The sequence below is a fragment of the Myodes glareolus genome, chromosome 13 (genome assembly GCF_982192425.1).
Source record: "Myodes glareolus chromosome 13, mMyoGla1.1, whole genome shotgun sequence".
NCBI lineage: Eukaryota > Metazoa > Chordata > Mammalia > Rodentia > Cricetidae > Myodes > Myodes glareolus.
Window position 1 is genome coordinate 14,388,663 of NC_142038.1, and position 27,588 is coordinate 14,416,250.

General features: G+C 44.5%; 1 long non-coding RNA gene across 1 annotated transcript; it reads right to left on the reverse strand.

Annotated features, from left to right (window-relative positions):
• Positions 1–287: 287 nt before the first annotated feature.
• Positions 288–25,760, reverse strand: LOC125390588 (uncharacterized). The gene is made up of 3 exons (XR_015005302.2): positions 25,551–25,760; positions 11,024–11,149; positions 288–471 (listed from the first exon to the last, which is right to left on the reverse strand). It is a non-coding gene; the product is annotated as an uncharacterized LOC125390588 (long non-coding RNA).
• Between the last annotated feature and the right edge of the window lie 1,828 nt (positions 25,761–27,588).

A 27,588-nucleotide genomic window follows, 5' to 3' on the forward strand; every position in this document is an offset into this window, starting at 1 on the left:
GGCTTAGCGATACCTTCCCAAGCTATCCACTTGTGACTTAGAATACGGCTAGTAAAGACCCCTGTTGGCCTTCTTGGACAGTACGGAGAGTGTGGTGGTGGCAGAACAGATAAGAGTCTTCACTTCTGTTCCTGCAGCTAGCTGCACTTTTAGAAATTCTTTTCTAAGGGAACATCAAGTCCACATGCAGAGCTTTGCCTGTCGGGCTGGTCAATGCACCATTGTTCAAGCTATCTGTATTAGTTACTTTTTTTTTCCTGTGATAAAATGCCATGACCAAAAGAAACTTACAGAAGAAAGAGTTTGTTTTGGTTTATTATTCCGAAGGATTTAGACTCCATCATGGTGACAGCAGGCGGGAATCGTGGCCAGAACAGGAAACAGAGGATCACATTCTCAACCATAAACACGAGGCAGAGAGAATCTACTGTGCTGGCTAGTTTTATGTCAACTTGACGCAAGCTGGAGTCACTGGAGAGGAGAAAAGAGAGCCTCAGTTGAGAAAATGCCTCAATGAGATAGGTCTATGGGTAAGCCTGTAAGGCTTTTTTTTTTTTTTTTCGTTTATGATTGATGTGGGAGGGTCCAATCCATTGTGGGTTGTGCCTTCCTTGATCTGGTCATCCTGGGTTCTATAAGAAAACCAGCAGAGCAAGCCATGAGGAGAAAGACAGTAACCAGCATTCCTCAGCGGCCTCTGCATCAGTTCCTGTCTCCAGATTGCTCCTCTGCGTGAGTTTCTGTCCTGACTTCCTCTAATGATGAACACTGATGTGGAAGTGTAAGGCAAATGAACCCTTTCCCCTTCAGTTTGCTTTTGTTCATGGTGTTTCAGCACAGCCATAGTAATCCTAACTAAGACAGTTATTCACTATCAAAACCTTGGGAGTGACGAACTTCCTCCAACAAAGCTGCACCTCCCCGGACAGCAGCACCAACTGGGTACCAAGAACCTAGAGGGGACAATTCTCATGCAAACCACCACAGTGCCATGAGCTGTAGTAACTAAATCTGAGGTTTGTAGGAGCAGATTCTATGTATAAAAGACAGGGTTCATTATTCTATCAAAGCCACTTTTTGATGCCAAGACCGCTTTCAAGGAGGTCAGCTTACAGCTCAATAAAATATATCCCTCTAAATTCACATCATTAACCCCCATTTTCCCCACAAATTAAACAATAGGGGAGAAAAAGAGTGAAATGTTTTTCACTGAATCAAAGAGTAGAACAAAAGACAAAAATAGCACAGACACTTGGAGATAATTTGGTCCAATACCCTCATTGCACAGATAATAAAACTGATCCTAATGAGAGGAAGTGACTCAACCTTAGATTAAGTCAGAATCAGAGTCCTGGTTCGTTTATACCCCAACCCAATGCTGCCTCTGCTGTCCCTCCCAGTCAGTGACTGCAGGACCTTTGCGCAGGTGCTCCCAATGAGGTAGTCTCTGATTAAGGTTCATATTCAAATAAAAATGCACAATTTAATGCATAAGTCAACAAAAATTGAATGTCAGATAAACAATAGTATTTTCACATATATATGTCCCTTGTGAACTTACCTTTATTATTTTTACGATCAGAAGTAGTCATTTTGAAACAAGGGCTTATTATGTAGCCCTCTGAAACTTGCCATGGAGAACAGGATGTCCTCAAACTCACATGGGTCCACCTGCTTCTGCCTCCCAAGTGCTAGGATTAAAGGTGTGCGCCACCATGCCCGGCTCATTCTTACAGAATATATGTATAACATATACATATATGCATTATATATATATGCACACTGAAACCACTTGCTCACTTGAAACTCAATTTGAATGTTGGAATTTGAGATTTTATTTTTGAAAAGCAGCACATATTTTTACTTGCTAAACCTGGCAACCCTATGTTCAAAAGGAAAAAAAGGCTCACAGGTTGTTATAATAAGAAACGCTGACAGTTCCACTCCATGTCCCAGCTTGTACAGCTGAGGAAACTGATGACAAAGAGAGCTGTGGGTTCTCTGGGGTCTCACCGCTGCTTGGTTTAAGACTAGGGGGTAGCTGACTTCCAGAGCTTGTCTGACACATCGTTGAGTTCCCCCACCTTAAGAAAATGGGCCTTAGAGTGCATTTCAGTGGTACAGCCCTTGCCCAGCATGCGCGAGTTTGATCCTCAGCACAGGAAAATGTATCCAACTTGTACATGTTCTGAAAACAAAATTCTGAGAAGTCTCCTTTACAGTCAGTTTCCCTACCACCCCCTCTTTAGGGCACAGCAGTCTACTCTGGGCTTTCCTCAATGTCAAAGCAGCCTTGGGCAGCAGGGGATTAGTAGATTATCTTTAGATCAGTCTCAGAGTATGTCTGATCACTTAGCAGGGTTGTTAAAACAGGGATGAGTGGGTCCCACCTAGGTTTCAGATGTGTGGGGGTGGGGTCTGGGTGGGACTTAGAAGATGCATTCCTAACAAGCTCCTGGCTGCTGCTTCAGGAGCCGCCTTGGAGAAGCATGGATGTGTCTGATGCTGCCATGTCCATCCCGGGAGTTCCTGAACTAGCCTAAGAAAACAAAGAGCTTTTGTGCTTGGTCGCCTGTCCCAGTCATAGGAAAAACACATTTCTGTGTTATCAGAGACATTTTTATTATTATCCTTTGTTATTGGGTATATATCTTAGGCGTGTATGTCCACGTTCATATTGTGCCTGCTTGTGTACATGTGTTTCTTTCTCAATTATTCTTTACCTTGTTTTCTTGGTGAAGCTAATAGCAATTTGGCTAAACTGGCCAGCCAGCAAGCTCTAGGGATCCACGTGTCTTCAGGACCGGGGTTATAAGCATATATTTCATAGCATCCAGCTTTTTATGTGGGGTTTTGGGGATCTCATGCTTGCCCAGCAAGTGTTTCACCGACAGAGCCATCTTCCCAGTGCTAGAAAATTTTTGGACTAAATCCTTCTGAATAAGTTTGCTGAGTGGAGACCAATGAGATTGGGCTACAGCAATGAATAAGACAATAATGAGGTGAATTTAGCTAAGAATGGAAAGAGAAGGCAGGAGAGGGACCCACATGGACGGTTCTATGAACAACCTTAAAAATCCACCGCAGTGGGAATGTTCTGTGGCCACTTCATACCTCTTGACGTTTTCCTCCAAGCATAGCTGTCCAATTATGTAGCTAATTGCAGCTGAATGAGACATTTTGTTGAGATTATTCAAGTCAATACTTGAAGTTTTAAGGGCTTTGTTCAATCGCACTGGTGGGAACTCAGTGCCCTATTTCCACCATGGAGCTGGGGACTCCTGGGTGCAGCCCACTCCTTTTGCTCCTCCTCTCTGTGAGATGCCTGGTCCCTGCCCATGGGAACAGTCCCCTCATTGTTATACCTCTCTTGGCTCCTGCAGGAAACCAAGCTTTTAAGGCCATGCTTCTCGACTCTTTCCCCCGCTCCACTGGCCCCTACCCAAGGTTGAGAAGCATTTCTGATGAGACCATCTCCTGCTTGGCATGTAGCAATATATGCATGTCATGACTATTCATCCTTTACCTAATAACATAACTCAATTCATTGGGGTAAAATGCTATTTTAAAAAAAATCAAATTATATCTCTGCACCAAGTCATCTGAGAGTCCCAGGGAAAGAAGAGCCTTTTCTGAGAAATTCAGGTGGCCATGGTATAATTCCATGAACAAAGCTTAGTAAGAAAATATACACAGCAGCGAATAAAGAGGAAGGGGTGGAGTGGGCAGAGGAACCCTCCATCGCTCAGCAGCAGACGCAAGAGTCGGCCCTGCTCAATGCTTATGAGTCCCCGGGAGCTCATTTCTAGCTTGCCTGAAGGCGGAGTTCCATATAGCTAGGAGCGTCACACAAAGGGAAATGTTTCCATAAATGTAGCTTAGCTGGCAGCCTCACAGCCGTCCCAGAATATCAGAATGGCACCTCATCTCACACAGTGCAATAGTAGAAAAAGCCGATTTCACCTTTCAGCTAAAAAGTTCGGGGACGGAAATTAGCATTGCCTCCTTTAAGACTGCAGTTGGCTGTAAGGTTCTTGTTTCCTCTCTCGGCCTCTCACCGGCCCGTGATCCCTTAGAGAGGAAGTAGAGCCCAGGAGAGGCCAGGAATGGAGAACTGTGAGAGATTACGAATAAATGAAGCCATTGATGTGCAGTAAAGGAGTGGCTGGCTCAGTCCCAGGCTTCTCCGCTGCTGCATCTTAGAGCTTTCGTCTAAAAAAGGGATGGTCAGATACTGGCCTGAGAAGGGACTGTCCATTATGTAAGAGAACACAGTTGACCACACTGATCTGTAAGAATAAACTGTCCTAGACGAGAGAGGCTAAGGCACCCATCAATCATGGCCTCAAGAGGTACTTCCCAGCAATGTTTCCTGTGGTTTGGCCTCAGCTGTCTATGATCAGCCATTAAGGGGTTCATAGCAGTGACATATGTGTTATCAGTTCTATGTCCGACTTGGAGACCTGTGACGATGTCTGCTGTCAAGCTCTCTCATTAATTCATTTTATTATGTTTTTTTAAAAACAGGTTTCTTTAGACTTATAGACTTATTTTATTTTGTGTTTCTGAGTAAGTATTTACCTGCACCACGTGCATGCCTAGTGCCCATGGGGGTCAGAAGAGGGTGTCAGAGTCCCTGGAACTAGAGATTTAAATGGTTGTAAACCAGTTACAGATGTTGGGAACCCAACCTGGGTCCTCTGTAAGAGCAATAGGTGCCCTTAGCTGCTGCAGCGTCTCTCCAGCTTCTCAGCGTTAGGTTATTTTTGAGACAGAGTCTCGTTGTGTGGCTCAGGCTGTCTTGGAGTTTTGTATGCAGCAAGGCTGACCTGGGACTCTCGATCCTCTTGTTTCAGCCCTCAGTTGAGGAATACAGAGCCACGCTGTCACACTCCGCTTCCTTCTGTCCTCCAAACTAACATACACGTACACAGAAAGTCTCCAAAATATAAATGTTCTTGGAGAAAGGTAGCTCAGTTCCTCTAGGGGGTCCTTATGTTTTTGACCTTCTGGTTAGTTCTCTTCAAAGCACTGAAGAGATCCAGCCCTCACCCTGAAGCAGACGTCCCCCACAAGCCCCAGGTCCTTCCTCTCCCTGGCCAGCACATTCACACATCCACCGGCTGGGCTCACCACTCAGAGCTGTATGCTTCTAAAAGTCCTGAAGTACTTTCCTGAATTCAAGGTGTCTTAGCCTTCTGTTTTGCTTTTTCTGCTGCTGTGATAAAATACTCTGAACAAAAGCAACGTGAGAGAGGAAGGGCGTGTTTTGGCTCACAGTTCAAGGTGCATCCACCATGATGAGGAGATCAACACTGCAGGAGCCTGAAGAAACTGGTTCCATTGCTTTCCTAATCAGGAAACAGAGTGATGAATGCGTGCACGCTGGCTAGTGCCCGGCTCTTTTCCTCTATTTTATCCAGTCCGGTATCCACGGTAGGCAGGTCTTCCCACCTTGATGTACTCAAGGTACCTGCCTCCCAACAGGCATGTGCAGAAGCTCTTCTAGGTGAGTCTAGATTAACACCAACAGTCACGTGACTGTGTTTATTGCTTGTGTTGTCAGCCACAAGCAGACAGCTGGCCTTGTATCTTGTCTAGTTTCTATAGCTCCTTTTCCAGGCCTTGACCTCTAATCTCTTGTGGTTTCTCTGAACCCCAGTAAACATTTTCCACTTAAATTTGTCCCAGTTGGTTTCTGTTGCTGGTAGCCAAGATCCGTGACTGATGGAGTTCCTTGCTCCTGCCGAGTGCTTACTAGCTCTCGCATCTCTTAAAGAAGTAGATTCTCTTTTTGCTGGAGTGGGAGAGCCCATGGCAACAAATTTGATGGAACTGTCTCAGGTAGTAATGAGTACTTCAGAGTTTAGAGACCATCTTCACATGATCTTATTTGATCCTCAAAAAATCACCCTATAAATTGGATGGCAGATTTATATTCATCTTTGAAATAGGGGAGGTGCTTAGGAGTTAAAGCCAACAGCTCCAAGTGGCAGAGCACAGATCTGAATTTCGGCTGTGTGCCTTCCCAGAGCGTCAGTGGTCCACGGCAGCCTACTATCACAGGTCAAGGGATATTCTGATACAGAAAGAAGTGTGTGTGATAAGAAGCCAGTCTCTTGTAATGTGCCTTTACAGCAGAAGGGCACAGTGAAAGGAAGCTGCTACATCATAACATCCTGGAAGCAGAGAGACGAGAGGCCAGGAACAAGATATATCCTTCAGTTATGTCTCCAGCAGCCAATTTCTTCCCCCTTTCTGCCTGTCCCTTCAGCTGTGAACTCACCGATAGTTTAAACTATGAAGTTAGATCCCTCACCATCTAACTACCTCTCAAACACATACCATTTGGCAATAAGTCTTTAGCATGGGAGCCTTCTGGAAGCCATTGTGAAGAGTCAAATCATAAGAGAAAAGGTTGAGCTGAGCAGGTGGATGAATAGAGTGATACCTGCCCCTTTGCTAAGTATCAGCTCAAGCCTGTTCAAGTACGAGTGTGGATTTGGGTCCTGCTCTGTCTTCCATGAGTAGAGTCATCTTGGGCAAGTCACATAGCATCAGTACCATACTGAGAAGTGGCCTGTATCAGAATCAGAATACTCTATGCCTTCAGCAGGATAGGAAGATGGCCTTCTTGTCAAGGCCTGGATATGCAAGTGAGCAACAGACATCTCTCTGGGGAAAGGAGAATCAGGGGGTGCAGAGTAAGAACCCCCAGTAGACTCCGCAGGAGACCCAAGAAAGCCCACAGTGCACATGGCTACAAGAAAGCCCACAGTGCACATGAGGCCAGAATGTGACACAGGAAAAGCCTCTCCCTGGCTCTGAGTTCTGGGGGCAGGCATAGGCCATTCATTAGGTTTTCCCATAGGAATTCCATGATCTAAGCAGGTAGTTTGTCAATAAGACCCAGGATGTCAAATGCACACGAACAAGGAAGACGAGGCAGAGCTGAGCTTCATCCAGCAAGTGCCAGAAAAGTGTGGCCAAAGGAAGTAGCAGAAAAGCTGCAAGGAGCTGGCTGTGGCCTGGCTTTCAAAGAACAGGAGATTGGTAAAGAGCAATGCTGTTCCTGGCATCCCATGCCTCCAAACCAGTGTGTCTCGAAACTTAGTGGGGATCAAGATCACCCAAGGGACTTCATTAAGTGCTGATTTCTGGACTGTAACCCCAGAATTTCTGGTTGGGGTCTGGCACGGGGCTTGAGAATTGTTATTTCTAATATGTTCCCAGAGAAAGCTGGCGGTTCCGGCCAGGAGAACATGCTCTGAGAGCTGTAGTTCTAAGAGGACGGTGAGGAGGAGCAAAGTTGGGGTTTAGTTTGCAAATTCTGCACAGGGAAAATAGAATGTGGCATTGCCGGAGACAGCAAAAAAAAAGTCACAAACCAGGGAGGTGTTGGTGAAGGAAGGAACAAAGGGCTTAAACCCCAAATGACTTTAAGAAGCAGAGAGAAGAGGACCAGGGGATGAAGGTACCTGGAAGGCCAGTTAGGCATGGAAGCATGGAGGTGTGTGTTCTTTGAAGCACACACAACAGTCAGTTCTGGGCTGACAAAGATGGCTCTGTGTTAAGGGCTTGCAGGAGTGCTCTTCCAGAGGACCCGAGTTCAAGTCCCTTCACCCACATTAGGTGGCTCCAACTTTGGAGTTCTGTGCCTTAGTATGGCCTTTATGGGCACCTACACACAGACATAGACAGACAGACAGACAGACAGACAGACACACACACACACACAAATCCTTTTTAGAAATCAATCCTGAAACCTGAGCAATTGCTCCCACACCTCGACATAGGTATCTGTGATATTAGAACTGAAGTCTTATGTAGAGTGATAGCAGTTGTGGGAACGATAGCTCAGCGGCAGAATACTTGGCCAGCAGGTGCAATCCAAACCATGGAAACAAACACTTCCAAGTACTCCCCTTGAGTTGAACTGAGGTAGAGTCTGGACATTTTAGTCCAGTCCAGCCCCGCCTTGTGCTGACTCCTCTGTCCTCTCTGGCTCAGGTCATCAGCTCAGGACCACACAGTGGAGCTGACTGAGCCCCTGACTCCTGGGAGGGCCTTTCAGACTTAGGCCACTTCTATGTCTTGTCCCAGGATGAGGCAGAGGCTCACTCATAACCAGCTCTTCTAAAAAGTTAGCATTTGCTAAATGTCAGTAGTTTGCCAGTTATTGAATTATTTAACCAGTACAGGCGACGGGTTCTTTCTCATGTGATGATGATTCTTCTTCTTCTTCTTCTTCTTCTTCTTCTTCTTCTTCTTCTTCTTCTTCTTCTTCTTCTTCTTCTTCTTCTTCTTCTTCTTCTCTTCTTCTTCTTCTCCTCCTCCTTCTCCTTCTCCTTCTCCTTCTCCTTCTCCTTCTCCTTCTCCTTCCCCTTCCCCTTCTTCTTCTTCTTCTTCTTCTTCCTCTTCTTCTTCTTCTTCCTCTTCTTCTCCTCCTCTTCTCCTCCTCCTCTTCTCCTCCTCTTCTTCTTCTTCTTCTTCTCCTCTTCTCCTCCTCTTCTTCTTCTTCTTCTCTCTTCTTCTTCTTCTTCTTCTTCTTCTTCTTCTTCTTCTTCTTCTTCTTCTCTTCTTCTTCTTCTTCTTCTTCTCTCTTCTCTCTCCTCTTCTTCTTCTTCTTCTTCCTCCTCTTCTCCTCCTCCTCTTCTTCTTCTTCTTCTTCTTCTTCTTCTTCTTCTTCTTCTTCTTCTTCTTCTTCTTCTTCTTCTTCTTCTTCTCTTCTTCTTCTTCTCTTCTTCTTCTTCTCTTCTTCTTCTTCTCTTCTTCTTCTTCTTCTTCTTCTTCTTCTTCTCCTCCTCCTCTTCTCCTCCTCCTCTTCTCTTCTCTTCTTCTTCTTCTTCTTCTTCTTCTTCTTCTTCTCCTCCTCCTCCTCCTCTTCTCCTCCTCCTCTTCTCTTCTCTTCTTCTTCTCTTCTTCTTCTTCTCTTCTTCTTCTTCTCTTCTTCTTCTTCTTCTTCTTCTTCTTCTTCTTCTCTCTGTCTCTCTGTCTCTGTCTCTCTCTCTCTCTCTCTCTCTCTCTCTCTCCCTCTCTCCCTCTCTCTCTCTTCCCCGCACTGGGATTAAAGGTACTTCCTATGGTGCCTAGCTTCCCTTTCCCCTTTTATTGAAAATAGATTGTTTATTGCATGTTATATCCTGATTATGGTTTTCCCCTCCCTCCACTCCTCTCATTTTCTCCCCACCTCCCCTCCCATCTGGACCTCCTCCCTTTCTGTCTCTCATTATAAAAGAACAGGCTTCTAAGAGATACTACTACTACTAATAATAATAATAATATAACAAAATAATATAAAATATGATAAAGTAAAAACTATCACATCAGAGTTGGACATGACAAACAAACAGAAGGAAAAGAGCCCAAGAAGGGTACCTGGCTCTTTACATGGGTGCTGAAGATCTACTTAGGGCAGTGGTTCTCCGCCTTCCTAACACTGAGACTCTTTAATACAATTCCTCATGTTGAGGTGATTCCCAACCATGAAATTATTTTTGTTGTTACTTCATAATTGTAATTTTGATACTTTTAACAAATTGTAATATAAATATCTGTGTTGTCTGATGGTCTTACGTGACCACTATGAAAGGATTGTCCAATCCCCCAAAAGGGTCTCGACTCGTAGGGCGAAAGTCACTGACTTATGTCCTCGTTCAAGCCCTTCGCTGATGAGACTGCCTCCATAGCCTGAGAAGTGATTCTCAACTTTATATTTTGTGCACAGCCACATGGGACACATTGGTGCATAGAGAACTGAAATTGAAGTTTCACCTTGCTTATAGGCTCAGACCTGAAACCGAGAAGTTGGGGGGGGGAGGCTTTGCACCCCTCATCTTATTTCAGTCCCCATCAGTCAACTGCAGACACTCACCAGGCTTAGTTCTGGCCTGTGCATAGACGATGATCAGATGAAATCTCCCAGGATTGCGGCAGCTCCAGGGGCTGCCACAGCAGCCATTTCTCCCTGTTGTTTACTCTGGTATTCTTGGCTGTGTTCACTTTGATCCAGCCTTTGGATGGCAAATGCACAAGACAAGAGATCCTCCTGCCCTGACCTTGAGAAAGGAAATCACTTTCAAAAGCTCTTTGGGGAAACACTTAGTCTGTATGTGACTTGAGATCAAATCACAGAGTCCTTGATGCTGATAATAAAATTAATAGACTCAGATCAGAAGGGAACAGAGGTCTCATAATATTGACATCATCATCCGGCACGAGACCTTGCTGCGTGGATCCTCTCAAGTGAGGCAAATGATTAACTCTGGAAGGGTTCAAAGTGCCACTGTCAGCTGAACCACGGCTTTCTTGCTTTTTAGATATACAGCTGGTTTTCTCTCTTGGATCAAGAGAGAAAACCTCATATTTATCACTGCTTAACTTTATTAAATCTTATCCTTAGGGAAATAAAGAAAAGGATGGGCTACATGCAAGGACAGCTAAATTTTGTGATGACAGTTTGGGAGCAGAAGCAGGATCAAGGCAGAATTTGAGGACTATTTACCTTTTTATGAGCAAACCCCCTTTTAAAATATATACGCTAGCTTAAAAAGTAACAAGTTTTATTGACATTTTTATACATAGCCCCTGGGTTGATTCTCTTTCCCATTATTTCCCCCCATCTTCATGGCCCCACCCTCTCTCCTCCCCCAGTATTCTTTTCGTTTTCATATCTCATGTGTGTGTATGTGTTTGTGTGTTTGCGTGTGTATATGTATGTATGTGTGTGTGTGTATGTGTGTATGTATGTTTGGATATGTATGTGTGTGTGCGTGTATGTATGTGTGTGTATGTATGTGTATGCGTGTGTGTGTATTCTATTATCGTCTCCACTCTGCTTCCTCAAGACGTCTCCTTCCTTCCCCACGGCAGCTTTCTAATTTCACGACCCGTGCCCATACTTGCTCGCATATAACCACACATACGAACCCTGAACTCTGAATTGACACCCAACCCAGACTGTTTCTAGTTTCCTGAGAACAACTCCCTTTCTCTGAGGTCCTGAAGCATGGCATGGGCTCACCTGTCTCTTTCGTGATCTGCTCATTTCTCCAGGTCGCAGCCTATCTGTGCTGGGAGGCTCATGTGCTAGCACCATCTTAGCCCCCATCGTGTTCTCTTCACTGGCTCCTTCAGCTGGCCTTGCCTCCTGGGTGGGAAAATGAAGGCAATGAAGGGTCTATCTGTTCAGTTTTGTTCCCAGCATGCGTGCGCCTCTGCCACAGCACCTCACGGAACCCATTTTGTAGTCCCTCTTAAGGTACTTGTTTTCTGTAAGAAATACTCATGAGTCTGACTTTTAAGAAGCCCGAGAGCTGATGAAACCTGACTAACTTCCTTGGTTAGGATATATCAGGATTGCTGCTGCTCTTTCTCTGCCACGGCACCCACTGAAGCGAAAATAATACAAGGACCTTTGGTAATAAAGCCAGCAGCAGGACAGGAGAAGCATCCTCTGGCACAACAGTATCTAGAAAACTGGTTACCAGGGACTTAGCACTGGCATGATGAACAGGCTGATCAGTATTTACTAATTATTTTATGTGTCTGAATATTTTACCTGCGTGTATGAATGTGAGCCATGTATGTGCAGTGCCTGGGACAGTCAGAGGAACTGGTCAGATTCCCTGGAACTGGAGTTACGGGGAAGTGTAAGGAAGTGTTTCTCAACCTGTTGGCCATGAATCCTTTGGGGTCATGTATCAGATGTTCCACATATTAGTTATTTACAATTCGTAACAGTAGCAAAATTACAGTTACAGAGTAACAATAAAATAATTTTACGGTTGGGGGCCACAACAACACGAAGAACTGTATTAGAGAGTCGCAGCGTTAAGAAGGTTGAGAGGCATCGCTGTAAGCCATCATGTGGGTGCTGGGAATTGAACCCAGGGCCTCTGCAAAGATCAGCCAGTGCTCTAACCACCAAGCTAACTTTCTTGCCCGAGATCTGATCATTGTCTGCCACTCCTTGCAATGTCAGACGGTGATGAAGGGCCATCACTTTCTCCATCCCCCTCACCACTCTCTAGCTATGGAAATTTCAAGAACTTAATTTTATCTGTCCCCTAGAAGGAATGGTGACTTGGAACACCTGGTAGCCTAAAAAAAAAAAAAAAAGATCCTAAATGTACCAAAGAGCCTGCACTGCAAGACTGAGTTGGATGGAAGGAATAATCGGATAATCCACTCCCTGAATTCCACAGTCCTGGCAATGCTGTGTGTGTTGTAACGGCGTGGAAGGGAGGGGCCGAGGGCTGTGTGAGCTTTCCTGGGATCTAAAGTATGCTATGCTGGCTCCGGCGAGAATTCCTTGGAGGTCTGCATCGGGCCTTCTCCCATCACTCCACCCAGCTCCTTTGATAAGGCTTCTCAGCCTCCTTTCTCTGGCAGGCTGCCAGTTCCCTGCTACCCGGGTATCATGATTCCCAAGGTGTTATCTGCGGGACCCATCATATTCCATAATTTCAAGCTCACCAATACATATTAACCATGTATGTGGCATTGGGAACGACACTGGGCTGCAGCACTGAACGAGACAAAATCTCTCCTCGTGGGCCTTACATTTTTGTGGAGGAGTTCAGGCACTTAGTGATTTATCACCCACTGTAAATGATGACAGGAAGATGGACCGTAAAAGAGGAGCCTCAGGAACAGGAAAGCGTCCTGCAGAGAGTGACATCCCATCTTAGCTGTAGAAGTGATTAGGATTGGCCGGGTGCAGATGGAGAGGAAGTAAGAGCGGCACCAAAAGACAAAAGGGCACAGGTATCTGAGCGGATAAACTAGAAATAAGGATAGCCTTTCTTCGATGCCGTTGAGAAGCCATTTGGTGCAGAAACTGGGAAGAGAGACAAGAACAAGGTCACTCAAGCAAGGCCTTGGGGACTGTGCATTCTTGAGGATTTTATTCTGTGGTCAAGGGCAAGAGGATTATGAGCTTTAAGTGCTCTGTGTGTGTGTGTGTGTGTGTGTGTATGTGCACACGTGTGTGTGTGTGCACGTGTGTGTGTAGGAGACAGGTTCAGTTGGTAAAGCGCTAGTCACACAAACAAGAGACCTGAGTTAGCCAGCTCACACATAAAAATTAGTAGCATCTTTAACCCAAGTGCAGGGGGAACTAAAGGTAGGACAACCAGCAACTCCCTGATCCCTGATCTTGCTGATCAAGGAGCCCCGAGTCCAGCGAAAGATTTTATCTCAGCAGAGAAAGTGGAGATGGATCAAGGAAGATGTCTACTCTGCCTCTGGCATTCATGTATACACATCCATGGACACAAACATACATCATTTTCTTTTGTAAAATAATTAGATTTTATAATAGAAATGATTAGATTTTTGTTTAAAAATATTAACCGGATAGAGAATGGAAAATGCACTGTTAGGAGTTAAGAGTGTAAGGCCCTCAAAACATGGGTGTGGCCAGGCCCCACCCCAGAGAACCTCCTACTGTCAAGCCTCAAGCAGAGAACACTCTAATATCCAAATCCAGCCAGTCCAGAAGCAGAGAGCCAAGCTCCACCCTCCAGAGTGAAAAGCCTAAACTCAGTTCCTGGCCTTGAACCCCTACCAACCCCTGAGCCCAGGACTTGAAACCCCACCAATCCCCGCCCAGGAAGGCTCTGCACCCTACAACCAAGAAACCCCTGTAAAGTCTGCTCAGTTCTTTGCTGCACCTCACCCAAGCAGAGGCACCCCCTGTGCCTTTCACAATACATCTCGTGTGGGGTTTGCTGTGTGGTGTGACTTTGTGGTATTCCTTGGCTCCCAGCCGACAGGATACCTTTCCCGAGAGCTGTAACACTTACAAAGAGGACACGTGGTGAAGGCAGTCTTTAGAGCTCAACAGTGAAGGTGCACCATGTGTCTATGGTGTGGAAGAAACATGAATAGACGCCATGCCAACTGAGGGGTCAGGTATCTAGACGTGGGGGTTAACTTCATAGATGAGGAGAGAGCTGACACAGCCTGCAGAACTCCCTTTGCTGCTGGAAGAAATCAAGTATGGAGAGAAGCAGGTCTGTGTTTGGGGACTGATGCATTTGAGGGCTGCTGGGCATTGCTGGTGACAATGTCTCAGGACCCTTGCAAAAGTCATCTGGAAAATGGCCCGCCAGTCACAGGCCAGCCTATATAGCAACTCTGGTTCCTAAAATGAAGCACGGGTTTAAAGGCAAAGGAGGGATTGCTCGTAGCTATAAAGGACTGTATTGAATTACGGTGGCAAAGGCACAGAATCCTTTAAAATCCACTTTGCTGAGCTGGGTGTGTGATCGTGTGATGCATGCTGTAATCCCACCACTTGGGAGGCTGAGACAGGAGGATGGCTGCCAGTTAAAACCAGCCTTGGCTACATAGTAAGACTCTGTCTCCCCAAAAAAAACCATTTTATCACATACTTTTAAAAATAAGTCGTGTAAAATTAAACTCATCGCTTTTTAAGTGTTTAGTAGAGCAGTTCCCAATACCTACAGGATGTATTGCTCGCATCCCTGTCTAATTCTAGAACACTTCCAGCACTTCTAAAAGGAACCACTTGCTCAGTGAATAATCCCATCGCTTCCCGTTTCTTCTGCTCACACTCGGGCATCTACTTTCTGTCTGTGTGGGACTATTGAGACTTGTGAAAATGGAATCATGATGTGCATATCTTGATGGCATGTTGTTTTCAAGGTCCATCCATGTTGTAGCATGTGTTTATGCCTCATTCCTTTTAAGTTTTAATAGCTGCTCATGAGTATAAGACACATTTTATTAATTCAGTCACGTATTGAATTGTTTCACAGTTGGCTCTTGTAATCAACACGACTATGAACATACACAAGCAATGGCTTGAGCACCTGTTTTCAGTTCTCTTGGGAACAACCCTAGGCGTGAAATATCTGGGTCATATGGCTCATTCTATGTTAGAATTTTTTTAAATAATGGCCAAGTTTTTTTTTTCCCCCATAGTGAACCACATCAATTTCCATTCCTGTCGGCAATGTGTTTCGTGTTTCTGTTTTCTCTCTTCCGGATCCCCTTCTATGGTTTGTGTTATTCCCCAAAGTGACCGTGTTAAGAGTTGGGACCAGTCCAGGGGGTGGCACATGCCTTTAATCCCAGCACTCAGGAGGCAGAGCAGGCACATCTCTGTGAGTTTGAGTCAGCCTGGTCTACAGAACAAGTTCCAGGACAGACTCCAAAACTATAAACAAACCCTGTCTCAAAAAACAAAGACAAACAAAAGACTTGGGACCTTTAAGAGGTGATACATCCATAAACCCTGTGCTTACATGAATAGATTAAGGCCATTATCACTAGCGTGAGATCCTGGTGAAGGGGTTTGTTTACTCTTGCCAGCTCCCTCTCTTGCTATTTTCAGAAAGGGATAGAATTGTACAATTCTCACTTCTACCATTTTCACACCTTACCTAAGTCTTTACCTAAATGAATGGCAGACTATTAGGGTCAGCTGCGCTTGGGAATGGCCAGTGTGAAACCAGAAACAAAGAGCTAAATGGACAGGCAAGGTTTGGTGGGTGTGGTGAAAAGAAGGAACAGGAAATCCATTAGGGAGAAATGTAGGTGACGTGGAGATGACGTGCCCACTCAGGAGGAAGAAGCCATATGTGTTTAGCCATCTAGGAGAACCTTTTCCTGCAGCCTTGCCAAAAAAAAAAAAAAAAAAAAAAAAAAAAAAAGAGTTTGTATACATTTCACCTCAGTAGTTCAAAACAGAGGCTTTAGGTAACATGCTCAAAAGTCACATGGAAATTGGGTTCACAGTGCAGATGATCAGATGTCCTCTGGAAGCGTCTCCATCACTGTTTGAACAGGGGATGGCTGTCTCCCCAGTTACCATCCCTGATGATTCTGGCAGCAGAAGCTAGGCATCCCTCCAGCCATCAGCAGAAATGCTTTGCCCAACTGATCCCTGAGCTGTGCCTCTCACCTCAAGTGTCGTCGGACTCTTCCCATCAATTGCCAAGATAGAATAAACAGGGAGACACCTCTACTGCACATATCTGGACTCCCCAGGAGCTGAGTAGAACCAGCTTGATATCTGAGAATGATAAGATGTCTGTGTTGTCACCTGAAGGTACCAGAAGGTCTGTGTCAAACTCAAACGTACTAGACTCTCTTAGAATAATTGTCAACGGCACCTAAATCAGCACCTCTCCATGCTGAGATGCCTGTTTCCTAACTTCTGGGAGCCAAAAGTCCAACTCAAAGGGAAAGAGACAACCATGTTCATTACTGCTTGCTTTCAACTTTCAATTTTTTCCCCCTGATCTACTGGGTTTGCAAGTAAGGAAACCTTTTCAAGTCTCCCATTTCAACATCCGTCTACCAATCCCCTTCGAAAATACTGCTCAGGTGTTTTGTCAGTCCTCCCTACCCCAACCCTCCTCCTGGTCTCCTGGCCAACCACAGTCTCTTTATGTGTCCTGGTGTTCTCAACTCAGTAGCTACTACGCTTGTGGGATTAGCAGAGCAGGCACACAGTGTCTTATGCACCACACAGGTGGACACCGAGGAGCAGCTTAGTTAGAGGCACTTCTAACCCTTTGCAGAAACAATCGAGTCCTAACTAATTTCTGCAGCCCAAGTGCCACATTCCTTACTAGAGATCTCTTTTGCTGCTGCTGCCACCACTACGGCCATCATGTTCATTCCCTCGCCTTGACTGTGTGTACTCCTTCGCACCTGGCCTAGGGCTTCTATTGCTGTGAAGAGACACCGTGACCACAACAGTTCTTATAAAAGAAAACATTTAATTGGGGTGACTCACAGTTCAGAGGTTTAGTCCATTTTCATCACGGTGGGACAAGGCAGCATACAAGCAGATATGGTGCTATAGAAGGAGCTGAGAATTCTATATCTTGATCTGCAAGCAACAGGAAGTGAACTGTGGGCCGCACTGAGCATAGCTGAGCCTAGGAGACCTCGAAGCCTGCCTCCCAAAGTGACACACTTCCCCCAGCAAGGCCACACCTACTCCAATAAAGCTACAGTTCCTAATAGTGCCACTCTCTTTGGGGGCCATTTTTCTTCAAACCAGGTGGGGACCTTTGAAGCTGGATTGACCGCATTTTTGCATTATGATATGCAAAACCTTTGAGGCCAGGGAGGAGAATGTGGTAGTTTTTTTTTTTAAACTGGCCCCCAAAGGTAGTGGCACTAATAAGTGTGACTTTGTTGCAGTAAGTATGGGCTTTTGGAGGAAGTGTATAACTGTGGAGGCAGGCTTTGAGGCATTGTATATGCTCAAACCATGCCCAGTATCTCAGCCCACTTCCTGTTGCCTGTGAGTCAAGATATACAAACCCTCAGCTCCTTCTCTAGCACCATATATGCTTTTATACTGCCATGTCCCACAGTGATGATAATGGACTAAACCTCTGAACTGTGAGTCACCCCAATTAAGTATTTAACAGTTGCTATGGTTGTGGTGTTTCTTCATGGCAATAGAAACTCCAGCTAAGACTGAAGTTGGTGTCAGGGGCTGGGATATTGCTGTGATAGGCCTGACTTTGTTTTTGTTTAGACGAATTTGGACTTTGGTACTTTGTGTTAGGAAAGCAGTGGAATGCTTTAAGCACTGGTTAATGGGCCATGCTAGTAGGAACATGGACGACAGTGGTGCTGAGAATGATTTGAACTGTTTGGGGCTGGTTCAAGAGGTTTCAGAGGAGAAGACTTTTAGTATGCTGCCTGGAGATTGTTCTTGTGATATTTTGGAGAAGAAAATGACTGCTTCTTCTCCTTTGTCTGTTGTAAGGAGGCCGCTAGTTAGTTCCCGATTGCTTGGCCCCGAAATAATCCCACAGAAACCATATTATTTACCTCTCTGCTTGGCCCATTAGCTCAACTGTGTCACAGAGAGTCCCTCTTTCTCCTCCCGTTTGCCCTGTCTCTTTCCTTTTTATAGAAGCCACCACTTTTTCTTTAGACCTATTACAGGACTTTTCAGGAACCAAGTCAGAGATTTTCATTCTAAATAGAGAACTGGAAGAGAGCCATTTGTTGAAATAATGGAGCACTGGAATCCTTTGCTCAGTCCTTCATGGCTTTGTATGAAGAAAAGGAAAACAGGATCAAGGAACCGTTTTATATGGGTTTCCCCAACAAGTAATAACAGGAACAACCACTGATACTCCTTAGGAAAACCAGAAAATGTCCTACAATGACTCAGATAACCTAAGCCGGACTGTTAAAACCTGGAGGTGTGAGGGAGGAGAGTGGGCAGTCCAGGACATGGGCTGTGAGTGTGTTGGTGAAACCTCACTTCCTCACTGAACTTTGTCCGCAGAGCTACCTCCTGACTGTAGTAAGGAGGCCTCTTGTTGGCTTCCGGCCGCCTGGCTAGCTTAGACCCGAAATAACCACACAGAAACCGTACTAATTAAATCACTGCTTGGCCCATTAGCTCTAGCTTCCTATTGGCTAACTCTTATATTAATTTAACTCATTTCTATTAACCTGGATATCTCCACATGACTGTGGCTTACTGGGTAAAGTTCCCAGCGTCTATCTCCATCGGCTCCATGACTTCTCTCTAACTCCATCCTTCTTTCTCCCAGCACACAGTCTAGCTCTCCTCACCTACTTCTGTTCTTCCCTGCCATAGGTTCAAAGCAGTTCTTTATTTATTAACCAATAAAAGCAATACAGAGACAGAAGGACCTCCCACACCACCTGACTATCTGCTGAGACCAGCGTCTTTCATACTCAAGGCTTCCACAGATGCTACATACGTGAGCCATCACCTGGACACTTCTGTCCCAACTGTTCTGTCCTGATGCAACACATGTGATCTGAATAGGTGGGAGTTAATTGCCCATCATTATGCATATATCATGTATGTATATGTACTATCTATTCTCAGGGAGAAGTACTGTCTGCTCCTCCTGTCAATTGTATAAAAGAGCTCCAGTCTGCAAGGATTATGTCAGCTCCCACTGGCTAAAATATTCCACATTTCTCCTTTTTATCTTTGCACAGAAGGAAAACATGGCCCAGGAAAGAAAACACCCCAAATACACAAACAAAAGAAAATAATATACTCATGACTAGATATCAGATTTGCCTCCAAGATTTTTGGTTGTTTGTTGTTGTATAGATTGTGTTTTTAGAAATTAAAAACACTTGTCATTTTTTTCCATGTTTATACACCTCCAGTGCCCACTCCAAAGCTATTGTTGTTTTACATCAGAGTTTTACCCCCTAGAGTTTTACTCTCTAGCTGCCTGGAACTCACTCTGGAGCCCAGCCTGGCCTCAAACTCATGACAGTCCTCTTGCCTCCACCTCCGAGATCTGGGACACAGATGTGTTGCAGCATGCCTGTCTTCTGTAGCCATTATTCTGTTTCTTTCTCTTCATAACAAATGTCATTCTAAAACTTATCGTAATCATAAAAATGATGAAGGCTAATTTTGAAACAAAGGAAAATGCAAGACTTATGAGGCTCCCTCACATAGTTGGTGTATTTCTTTCTTAACTTTCCCTTCAAATATAAATAATATGTATTATATGTCACAAATTTATAATGATCATTTATAGTCTGTTTGTTTTTATTTGACCCATTATAAACATTACTCCATGCCATTAAGAAACTCAATTATCATGTAGCTTGGCAGGAGCAAGATTCCATCATGAAGATTTTCCATAACTTATTCAGCAGTTTGTCATTGCATCATGTTTTTATTGCTGCTACCATTGTTAAATTATAAATTAGCAATTGTTAAATAATAAATTTAACAATAAATTATAAATTGTTAAATTATAGAGTAGCAATTATCATTTGGGTACCTAAATCTTTGTCAGTGCCTTTGTCAATAATTATTTCTGCTGAGTAGATCCCTGGATATGTAACCTCTGGGTGCAGAGTCTGAGCAACATGTTAACACACTGGACGGCATGAGAAACATGCTAACATGCTGGACTGCATGAGAAACATGCTAGCAGACTGGCTTACATGAGAAATATGCTAGCAGATTGGCCTGCATGAGAAACATGCTAGCAGATTGGCCTGCATGAGAAACATGCTAGCACACTAGACTGCATGAGAAACATGCTAGCACACTGGACTGCATGAGAAACATGCTAGCACACTGGACTGCATGAGAAGCATGCTAGCACACTGGACTGTATGTCACATGCTCTTCCAAGGCTTCTTGAAAGAGTAGTTGATGCTGGAGGAGTCTGTTCTCTTCTGTCCAGTGCAGTCTGTCTACCTGTTGCCCCATCAGCCACTTTAAAATGGCTCTTATGTAGTAAAACAGTTAAAACACTCAACACGCTTAACTCATATGTGGGGTTTAGAGGAAAGGATAAGAACATAGAAGGGAACGATTAGGGAAGAGGAAGAGGATGGGGTGGGTAAGAGAGGGTAAATGGAGACATGAGCAAAGTAGGTGATACACATGGAGATGCCACAATGAAACCCATTATTCTGTACCCCTGATATATACCAGTAAAAAAGGAAAATAAAATAAGATGGCTCTCACGTTTAATCTCTTACTTGAAAATTGTCAGGAAACTTTTCCAGTCTCATCTTAAAAATTTTTAAATATTTATTTATTGTGTCTGTGTGTTTGATGTATGTGTGTGTGAGTGTGTATGTGTGTGTGCGAGCATGGATACGTGTATATGAGCAAGTGTGTATATGTGAGTGTGTATGTGAATGTGTGCACAAGTGTGTGTGAACATGTATATGTGTGGGTGTTGGTGTGTATGTGAGCAAGTGTGCACATGTGTGTGTATTTGAGTGTGTGTATGTGAGTATGCATGTATGTGAGTGTGTGTGCATTCCAATATGTATATGCATGTGTATTTGAGTGTGTATGTGTGTGTATTTGAGTGTGTGTGTGCATTTGAGTGTGCATGTGTATAAGAGTGTGTGTGTGCATTTGAGTATTTATGTGCATGTGTGTATATATGAATGTGGGGGGGTAGGGGTGTGCAAATGTGGAGGTCACAAGGAGTCTGTGGTTCTTTCTTTCCACTGTGGATTCTAGGGATCAGCTCAGGTCACCTGGCTGTCATCAGCTGGGCCCTCTTGCTGGCCTGCCTGTACTTTACTCCTTGGCAACATTTGCTCTCTTTCTCAGCACTCTGCTTCTTGGACTTTTGCATCTTTGTCTTTCATGTCCCACTTCCCGGATCTTGACCGCATCTTTTTAGACATGGGGATGATGCGGGCTGCCAGTGACGGGAAACCCGACTAGCGGAGTTAAGCGAATCAGGATGGCTTTTTCTTACCTATGAGAAGATGACACACAGCTACTGAAATTGGCTTAGTGGCTCACTGAAGCAAGGGCCGGCGTCTCTGAGACTTTCTTATCCTATTCATGCATGTCCCACGGTCACACTGTAGCTGGTGTAGCCCTGGCATCATATCTACATCCAAAAAAGAATGCAAGCAACGCTCCCCTCTTTGTATATGTTTTTTGAGGAAAGGAGCTCTGTAGCAGAGTTCTTACATTTGATTAGCTGGAGGTGGGCCACTAAACAGGTTTCAGGTTCATCCTCTAGGGGTCTGGAAACCATGAATCTTCACAGATCAAGAGACCTCAACCTTCTACACAAAGAAGTCAGTGTTAGCAGGGAAAGGAAGGGGTAGAGGAGAGAACAGCTCTGCACTGACTACAGCTCACAATTATAGACTTATTCCTTTGCCCTCCTCCCGTGTGACTTGCTCCCTGAAACCATGAGTCACAAGCAGATTCACACCTGCCACACTGCTAACAGTTCAAATCCTGTATCTCCAGCCCTGGTCCAGGCACTGTTGCCTTAGGTGAACCTTACTCAGAAAGATGCTTCATGAAACAGAGCCCTCAATGTCTGCTTTGTGGTCAGCACTGAGCATCTCCGAGACTCCTTGAGGACACTAAGTATCTTGGTGTCTTAGCTTTGGGTGCCCCAAGGCAACCATAGGTGAAGTTCTGCCTGTTCCTGCTCTCTTAGGGAGGTCAGTGTCAGGAAGCAGGAGTCAGCAGAAAGGGACTAGGACCTGGAAGGAAGGAGAGCACGGAGGAAAACGCATTAAGGATGGCATCAATCGCCATTGCTAGATCAGTCTCTCTTACTACTAGACCTTTTCCTGAGCGGTCATCGGTGCTGTTGCATCTCCTAATAGCCTTCTCTTGGGAAAATATGATAAGAATATGTCTGAGGATTCCCCGAACCCCAAACCTCACTTCAGCATGCCTTCACTCACTTCAGCGTGCCTTCACTGCCTGCATGCCTGGCCCTGTATACACAGGAGCATCATTGACTCTCACAGCATGCCACACTTCAGAGGCAGCAGCTGGGGCTGGAACGGGTGGTTAAAGATGATCAGGTGCTATTGGAATGCCTGAGGTGGCCAGTTAGAAGCAGGCAAGGCCACAGAAACTGGGGGGGGAGGGGGAGGCACAAGATGCGCCTGACGAAGTTGGTGAGCACTGCATTGTACAAACAGGAAAACTAACACCATAAACTTCCCTGCCCCGTGTTGTACAGCCAGTGAGTGGCAGGCAGGGCGCTGTCCTAGACTGAACCCAGTGCCCCTCCCACACTCAACTGCCTCTGCGTGCAAATCTTCCTGGCTTCCACCTCGTGACCCAAGAAACCACCATCAAAGCCTAGCTTGGTCCCCGTCAGAGGGATTTCCTAAGTGACTTTCACATCAGCTTCATCACAGACTGTGTGCACATTCTCATTGGGTGACGGCAAAGACAAAGATGGAGACTGTGTTGGTTTTGTTAGCCAGGTTCTCCTGGAGTTGGGGAAGGCAGCTCTCTGGAGAGAAGCCTGTTAATCATCAGCCACACCTGACAAGAACAGAGGGAGGCTGGCTTCAGTTTCACCAGGATTCACCAGGAGCTCTCTTTGTTTAATACGATGCAGAGGATGTGCTAAACCAACAGTAACATAGCAAAGCTGTCGAGAGAGCTTTTTGGCTGTGTATGTTTTTTTTTTTCCATACTGCAAATTGCCTCACAGTTCTTCTGTAATCAACAGTAAAACCAGCCACGGCTCTAATAATCACAAACAGATTTCCTCCTAGAAAACCAAACCAAAACTGAAGAAAGGGATTCACAATTCATAGATCAGTCCTGCTGTCATTGTATACAGAGAGACCGTCATGAGTGACCTGGCTTAGCTTCTGGACCCTCCTAAAAATGGCTGGTTTTCTGCAGTGGTTTCCTGATTCGGGTTTCTCCAAGGAAAGGACATCTGAGTAGTAGCACACTTCCTTGGGGAATTTGAATGCAAGTCTACCAGCTGACAAGCAGCAAGACACACAGTCACAACAGAGCACTGTGTGAAAACAAGCCGTGGATGCCGGGTGGCAGTGGTGCACACGTTTAATCCCAGCACTCGGGAGGCAGAGGCAGGCGGATCTCCATGAGTTCAAGGGCAGTCTGGTCTACAGAGTGAATTCCAGGACAGTCAGGGCTGTTACACAGAGAAATCCTGTCTTTAAAAACTAATTTAAAAAACAAAGAAACAAACAAAAAATCAGAGTCATTCTGTGGACTCCCATTTGTGGGAATACTTTTCCCCAAGACTCAGTGCTTCCTAAGAGATTTTAGGTGGTTCTGTTTTTGAGTGAAACGTGTGTTCTGACTTTTGATAGGTCACTGACTTACCCACATGAACTGACTGGAATTGATTATGTTTTCACTGGAGGCCTGCATGTGTCTGCGTGTATTTGTTTAATATTAGAAACACATTTGTATTTCATCCACTCAGCTACAATTTTTTCCCATGAAAATTACTTGTTCAAGCCGGATTAATCCTAAGAAATGGCATCATTTGTAAATTCCTCATGCCTCGTTGGAGGCCGGCTTGGCTGTGTGATGGGGTCACAGAAACTACAGTTTATTCCTGACTCTGCAGTCATTTAAACATGTCTGTCTCTACTAAGCCAAAGTCAATTTCCTTTTAATTTTTCAAGCAAAACTTATTTCAGTGTGCATAGAAAAAAAATTCTTAAATGTCTCTGAGGTTTTCTTAGTTCATGAAAACAACAACAAAAACAATAGCAACCATCACTCACGGGCAGTCAAGGCCACATATTTCTTATCTGGCTGTGAGAATGGGGAGTTGGCGATAGTGAGCCAATTCACATTTACTGAGCATTTATAGAGATGGTAAGAAACTGCCTTCCATATTTATCAAGTCCACATTGATGCTTAGTAAGTCTGGGCCAACGATAGTGCCGATCGATGTCCAGGTAGGGAGAAACAGAGCAGAATGGAAGATGACAGGGACCAATTTTTAAAAGTTAGGCAAGAGTCAGGCACGTCCATGAATGACCTAATCCCAGCACCGGGGTGGGGAGTATTGAAGGAACAATATCACAAATTCAAGCTCAGCCTAGACTACACAGGGGAACCCTGTCTCCAAACAAAGCAAAACGATCATCACACAACTGACAGTCTTTGCCTAGTTGGTTGTAACCATCAAGGTATAAATAATAAATACAAAGCAGCATTCTAAGCACTCAATTATTGATAGGTATTAGATCATTTTTAGACCCCCTAGATACTATGGACAACAGTAAGTCAGCATAATGTCTGTTTAGGCATCTAGAATGATAATGCACACTTAATGATGGTTTTTGGGGATTTAAGAATGAAATGAATGAACTGTATGTCCTTATAGATACGGGCTATCCAGCAAACCAAAGGATGCTGAAGAAGAATGAGCCTGGGAGAAAAACTCAAGCTGGGCCCCTTTAGTAGGGAAGAGACTCAAATACATTCTAATAACATGGACTTGTTTGGACGAGAGGAACATCATAGTTTAACAGGTCAAGAGATGAATGAAACTGACCTCGAGACAAGAAATGAAGCAAAAGAGAAAAACCGGATTTCAGGATGTCTGGGTTTCTGCAGAGCTTACATGGAGAAGCAAGAGGTACTCAACACTTTCACGTCATGACTGTAACTAAGAAAAGCCTGCAACGCTGGCCTCATGTGAATGCCTGCACCCCACCCAGCCTCCCATGGATTGGGTAGTACAATGCCATTCAATGATGATCTTAATACGGCGAACTCTGATATGCTCTATTCGATCTCATTATTTCAGGAATGTAGTTTTCCTCACTGATTTTGTAAGTGAATTATGATCTGTAGTTTGAAAAGCAGGGTTGGGGGAGGATCTGGACTAACTAGGGCCATGTCCTTAAAAGTTTTGGTGAGATCTTATTTGAATAACCACGTGTCCCTAGGCTCATGCATTTGAATATCTGGTCCCCAGCTTGTGGCATTGCTGTGTCTGACATAGCTGTCAGGTGTAAGGCAAAGGGGACAATGCTAGAGGATTATGGCTACCCCAGAACTGACTGAGCCTTCCACGTCCTTATCTGTCTAGGTAGGAAAAAGTTGCCTCACGCTTTTGCTGCTGTGGATCCAGTCTCTTTAGATGTCATGCCTTCTGCCATGATGGCTTATGCTGTATCAAACCAGGACCAAAATAAATACTTCAACATTGGTTACTGTGACTATCGGCGAATCAATCCCACATCAGTTATGTTTTAAGGGGTTATTTATTTTGGGGGGTAAAACTTACATACACCATAAACCGTCAGGAAGGGAGCCAAGTCGCAGGAGCCGGGAGCAGGAGCCAGGAGCAAGCACCGGAACCAAGAGCCGGAACCAAGAGGGCCTGATCCGGATCTGTTTCTCTTTTTAAAAGAGAAATATACCACGCCCCAGTGGGCTGGTATTTCAGCAGCTATTGGCTGACAGAGCGGAAGTCGCTCCCCGCTGCACTGTGGGCTCGTATTTCAGCGACTATTGGTTGAGGCAGCGGAAGTTACTCCCACAACATGTGACAACAGAAAAGTAAACTAACACAGAGGAAACAGCGCCAAGCACCTGTGTAAGAATAAACTTAAGAGGAATCCTAGAGTCCAGTGAGCTCTGATCGAACAATAAGTGGACAGAGCCCATGGATTTGAAAGAGAGCAAGAAGTATATGGGAGGGCTTGGGAGGAGGAAAGGGAAGGGGGACATGTTGTAATCTCAAGGATAAAAGATAGAATTTACAAAACCTAGAAAAACACCAGAACAACAACAATGGAACCAGGGCCACCGTTGACAACATGCACCTGTAGTTCCAACAGTTCAGGAGCCCAGGGGACGAGGGCCACTCAGGTCTCAGGAATTCAAACCAGCCTGGGTAGCAGGGTGAGACCCTGCCTGAAAATGAATGAATAAGTGAAGACAATGGCTCCAAAGTCTTGGTACTTAATGTCTATTTTCTTTGCTAATTTTCAGAATGATTATCTATACTTCTCTAACTGTTTCCATTGATGATACTGTAAGGGTTTCTTCTGGAATCAGCTTTGTACAGATTTTATTCATTTTAAATCCACTTTTGAATTTATTCTTTCTGGAATTTCTAGTCATTGTCTCTTAGGAGTGCCAAATAGCACATGCTATTGTTGTTTTTCTTTTATTTTGAAAATTGTTGCATTTATAACCAACGGCTATAGCATGACATGGTTATTCCAATACTTCTCTGTTGTTCATTCAGCCAAGTGCTGAAGGATTTGAGATGAGCCACACTCAGCATGCAGGGGAGAGATCTACTGTATTTGTCTGCAGCGGAGCAGCGTGAAAGCGACTCTCAGCCTAGAGCTGGCAACAGTGCCCAGTGTTCCTAATTGGAAACCAACCCCTAGTAGCCAGCCAAAAATACATTTCTGCCTTTTAAAAATGTAGAATTTCATAGAGGGCACTAAATATTAAAGTTTTAAAAAGGACTAAAAAAAATGAAGTTCAGTGATCTGAAACTGGTTGGTGTTCTCTAGTGATTCATAACCTATAGGTGACCTTTGACTTTCATTGATGTAAACACACCCACATTCCAGATCCATGACTGCAAAGGAAGGTTGTCAGATAGGTCACACAAGCTTGGAACAAACCAGGACCTATTGCCTCTCTCCTGGGTGTCTCAGGAAGATTTGGGAAGTTTTCAATTCCCTGTGTTCCAACTTATTCAAAAATTCTAACCAGGCATTGTTCGTAGCACAGATTTGAGAACGGTGAGGAACTTGGGTACAGCTGATGTGCATGTGTCTCCCTACATACTTTCAGTCCCGTCTTCTTTTACAGTATTGAAGGTACACTCTCTTAGCATCACGGTTTTTTCCAGGTTTAATGTCTGTGGTTGTTTATATTTTAGGACAGAAGTAGGCTTTTGAGTTCAGAATTAACTGCCTCAAGTACAGTATAGGGGCCTTTACACCGCTCTCATTTCTACGAACAGTTTGAAATAAACACTGTATATTAAATATATGATTTGATTTCTTCCTTATTTGCTCCGTTTTATTTTATTTCTTTCTCTTTTCTTACAGGTCTGACTAACTAACTCTTGGAGCACTATCATGAACAAGAACATAGGATGTGTATACCTTTGTCTCACTGCACACTTTAGAGAAATGCTCTCAATATTCCCCATTCAGTGAGTGTTGTCTATAGGTTTGTCATATAAAGCCTTTATTGTGTTAAGGTGAATTCCTTCTACTCTTGGTTTCCTCAGGGCTTTTTATCACGATGGACGTTAATGTTTATTGAATGCATTTTCTGTCTCAAGTGAGAAG